The sequence below is a fragment of the Arachis ipaensis genome, chromosome B10 (assembly GCF_059453495.1).
Source record: "Arachis ipaensis isolate K30076 ecotype BB chromosome B10, ASM5945349v1, whole genome shotgun sequence".
NCBI classification, from domain to species: Eukaryota; Viridiplantae; Streptophyta; class Magnoliopsida; order Fabales; family Fabaceae; genus Arachis; species Arachis ipaensis.
In genome coordinates this window covers 71,549,051-71,554,201 of record NC_142435.1, presented here as the reverse complement: position 1 = coordinate 71,554,201, position 5,151 = coordinate 71,549,051, and positions in this window count along the sequence as shown.

The window sequence follows — 5,151 nt, the reverse complement described above, 5'->3', positions numbered from 1 at the left end:
AAATGCACATATTTAGGGGGAACTCCTGCAAAATTTTTTTTGTGAAGTCTTCTCCAAAGCTTTCTATAAAACAAAGTGCATTATTGTTGCTTTCAAAATCATTTATAAATGCATATCCTCAAAATTGGTTTGTCATTATCAAAAAGGGGGAAATTGTAAATCATCTTGCTTGTATGTGAAGTTTGTATTCGTAGGTTTTGATGAATGACAAACCAACAAACGACATGAAAGACAAACCAACAAACAACTTGAATGAACAAGCATGTTGAAAGATCAACCAACATTCAACGTTGAGGAATGAAGAGTTGAAAGCAACACAACAACAACAAGAAACTCAAGTCCACAACATTTGAAGACAAGTATAGTGTCTTAGGACTTAGGTAACTTCTTGTTAAGAACCAATTGCTAAATCTCTCAACACACACTCACAAAATGTTTTGATGCACATCTTGCAATTCGATGCTAGCCAAATGGTTTAAAAACTTGTTTTCAAAGGTACAAAAGCATAGGAATTGACTCCAACAAGTTTGAGATCAATCCTAAGTATTTTGAAGTGATTTTAAGCCATTCTTTAAGGTTTGCATCTGATGAGCGGATAATTTATACGCTTTTTGACATTGTTTTTAGTATGTTTTTAGTAGGATCTAGTTACTTTTAGGGATGTTTTTAATAGATTTTGTGTTAAATTCACATTTCTGGACTTTACTATGAGTTTGTGTGTTTTTCTGTGATTTCAGGTATTTTCTGGCTGAAATTGAGGGACATGAGCAGAAATCAGATTCAGAGGTTGAAAAAGGACTGCTGATGCTGTTGGATTCTGACCTCCCTGCACTCAAAGTGGATTTTCTGGAGCTACAGAACTCGAAATGGCGCGCTTCCAATTGCGTTGGAAAGTAGACATCCAAGGCTTTCCAGCAATATATAATAGTCTATACTTTAGCCAAGAATTGACGATGTAAACTGGCGTTCAACGCCAGCTTTCTACCCAAATCTGGCGTCCAGCGCCAGAAAAGGATCCAAAACCAGAGTTGAACGCCCAAACTGGCACAAAAACTGGCGTTCAACTCCACAAATGGCCTCTGCACGTGCAACACTTAAGCTCAGCCCAAACACACACCAAGTGGGCCCCGGAAGTGGATTTATACATCAAATACTTACTCATGTAAACCCTAGTAGCTAGTTTATTATAAATAGGACCTCTTACTATTGTATTAGGCATCTTTGGATTACCTTATGATCCTTTGATCACGTTTTGGGGGCTGGCCATCTCGGCCATGCCTGGACCTTTCTCTTATGTATTTTCAACGGTAGAGTTTCTACACTCCATAGATTAAGGTGTGGAGCTCTGCTGTTCCTCAAAGATTAATGCAAAGTACTACTGTTTTCTATTCAATTCTTCTTATTTCACTTCTAAGATATCCATTCGCACCCAAGAACGTGATGAAGGTGATGATTATGTGTGACGCTCATCACCATTCTCCCCTATGAACGCGTGCCTGACAAACACTTCTGTTCTACATGAATTAAGCTAGAGTGAGTATCTCTTAGATCTCCTAACCAGAATCTTCGTGGCGTAAGCTAGAATGATGGCGGCATTCAAGAGAATCCGGAAGGTCTAAACCTTGTCTGTGGTATTCTGAGTAGGATTCAATGATTGAATGACTGTGACGAGCTTCAAACTCGCGAGTGCTGGGCGTTAGTGACAGACGCAAAAGGAGGGTGAATCCTATTCCAGCATGATCGGGAACCGACAGATGAATAGCCGTGCCGTGACAGGGTGCGTGAGCATATTATTCACTGAGAGGAGGGGATGTAGCCACTGACAACGGTGATGCCCTTGCATAAAGCCAGCCATGGAAAGGAGTAAGACTGATTGGATGAAGATAGCAGGAAAGCAGAGGTTCAGAGGAACGAAAGCATCTCCATTCGCTTATCTGAAGTTCCTACCAATGAATTACATAAGTATTTCTATCCCTATTTTATCATATAATATTCGAAAACACCATTATCACTTTATATCTGCCTGACTGAGATTTACAAGGTGACCATAGCTTGCTTCATACCAACAATCTCCGTGGGATTCGACCCTTACTCACGTAAGGTATTACTTGGACGACCCAGTGCACTTGCTGGTTAGTTGTATCGAAGTTGTGACAGACTGTAAAACTAGATCAGAGTATCTGGCCTAAGAAGCCATTACCAAAGATCACAATTTCGTGCACCAGCATCGATGCACACTCATCTTGCATCGATGCAAAGCATGCGATGACTTGTTGCATCGATGCAAAGATGTTTGCATCGATGCAACCTAGCTGAAAATTCAAATTTCAGCTTCAAAGACACATTTGCATCGATGCAAAGTGTTATGCATCGATGCAAATGATTCAAAAACATAAAAAACGGCTAGTTTTGACAAAAAGGCTCCATCCCATTAACTCCCCAACGTTTCTAAGGTTTGGGGAGTCTATAAATAGATGGATTGAAGCCTTATTTCAAATACTTGAATTTTGCAAACTATCTTGTTCATATTCTTTCATTCTACACATTTTTTTTAAGGTGTTATAATACACAATTTGAGAGAGCAATATCAATTGGTTCAATAGTGCTAAACTTGTAATCATACACTCTTCTAGAGAGTACTCATTTCGTCTCAACAATTCTTTGAGAATTGTTTTCTTGTACACTTTGTAAATTGGAGTGTGATCTCCAAGGTTGAGTCAAGAGTTATAAACACTATAGTCGGTGAGGATACCAAAGAAGTATACTAAGTACTCAAGGCAAATCTTAGAGAAGGTATCTTTAAGTGGAGTGGGTTAGTATACGAGTGGTGATCATATACCGTGAGGTGTTAGAAACTAAGGACTCAGATTGTAAAAGGTTTTGCGCGAGCACCTTGAAGCTTGGCAATAGTGGAACTTCTTAATAGCGATTGAGAAAGAAAGTGGACGTAGGACAAGGATTGTGCCGAACCACTCTAAATAGCGTTTGTATCTCTCCAAACTCATCTCTTCAATATTATTGTCTTTTACCTTTGAGCAAATAAATTGTGATCGAAAAGTAGCTTCGTAAGTACTTAAGAAATAGCTTAAGTCCGATTGGTGAAAAGCTTGATCAATTTATTTGAGTTGGTGTCTATTGGAAAGTAAAAGCTCCTTATAAATGCTTAGCAATTGAGTTAAGCTCTTGGAAAAATACTAGTACAATAACACTTTTGTATATTGTCTTTAACTTTCGCAAAAAGATTCATTGTTGTTGCAATACTCAATTCACCCCCCTCTTGAGTAATTGTGCATAGGTTCTACAAAAACATCCCTAAAAGTAACTAGATCCTACTAAAAACATACTAAAAACAATGCCAAAAAGCGTATAAATTATCCGCTCATCACAACACCAAACTTAAATTGTTGCTTGTCCCCAAGCAACTGAAAATCAAATAGGATAAAAAGAAGAGAATATACTATAAATTCCAAACTATCAATGAAACATAGCTCCAATTAAATGAGCGGGACTTATAGCTTTTTGCCTCTTGAATAGTTTTGGCATCTCACTTTATCCATTGAAGTTCAGAATGATTGGCATCTATAGGAACTCAGAGTTCAGATAGTGTTATTGATTCTCCTAGTTCAGTATGATGATTCTTGAACACAGCTATTTTATGAGTCTTGGCCGTGGCCCTAAGCACTTTGTTTTCCAGTATTACCACCGGATACATAAATGCCACAGACACATAATTGGGTGAACCTTTTCAGATTGTGACTCAGCTTTGCTAAAGTCCCCAATTAGAGGTGTCCAGCGTTCTTAAGCACACTCTTTTTTTTTTTTTGCTTTGGACCTTGACTTTAACCGCTCAGTCTCAAGTTTTCAGTTGACACCTACACGCCACAAGCACATGGTTAGGGACAGCTTGGTTTAGCCGCTTAGACCAGGATTTTATTCCTGTAGGTCCTCCTATCCACTGATGCTCAAAGCCTTGGGATCCTCTTTATTTACCCTTGCCTTTTGGTTTTAAGGGTTATTGGCTTTTTTCTCTTGCCTCTTGGTTTTAAGAGCTTTTGGCTTTTTCTGCTTGCTTTTTCTTTCTATTTTTTTTCGCCTATTTTTTTTCTTTTTTTTTTTTTTCTGCAAGCTTTGTTCTTTGCTGCTTTTTCTTGCTTCAAGAATCATTTTTATGATTTTTTAGATTATCAAATAACATGTCTCCTTGTCATCATTCTTTCAAGAGCCAACATATTTAACATTCTTAAACAACAACTTCAAAAGACATATGCACTGTTTAAGCATACATTCAGAAAACAAGAAGCATTGTCACCACATCAATATAATTAAACTAAGTTCAAGGATAAATTCAAAACTCATGTACTTCTTGTTCTTTTGAATTAAAACATTTTTCATTTAAGAGAGGTGATGGATTCATAGGACATTCATAACTTTAAGACAAAGTTACTAACTACTAATGATCATGTAATGAAGACACAAACATAGATAAGCACTTAACATAGAGAAAACGAAAAACAGAGAAAGTAAGAACAAGGAATGAGTCCACCTTAGTGATGGTGGCATTTCCTTCTTGAGGAACCAATGATGTCCTTGAGCTCTTCTATGTCTCTTCCTTGTCTTTGTTGCTCCTCCCTCATTGCTTTTTGATCTTCTCTTATTTCATGAAGGATGATGGAGTGCTCTTGATGTTCCACCCTTAGTTGTCCCATGTTGGAACTTAATTCTCCTAGGGAGGTGTTGATTTGCTCCCAATAGTTTTGTGGAGGAAAATGCATATGAGGCATCTCCGGGATCTCATGGTGATGAGCTTCCTGCGCCTCTTGAGCTCCATGAATGGGCTCTCTTGCTTGCTCCATCTTTTTCTTAGTGATGGGCTTCTCTTCCTCAATGTGAATGTCTCCTTCTATAGAAGCTCCAGCTGAGTAACATAGATGGCAGATAAGATGAGGAAAAGCTAGCCTTGCCCCAGGAGAGGGCTTTTTGGCTATTTTGTAGAGTTCAAGGGAGATGACTTCATGAACCTCTACTTCTTCTCCAATCATGATGCTATGGATCATGATGGCCCGATCCACAGTAACTTCAGATCGGTTGCTAGTGGGGATGATGGAGCGTTGGATGAACTCCAACCATCCTCTAGCCACAGGCTTGAGGTCC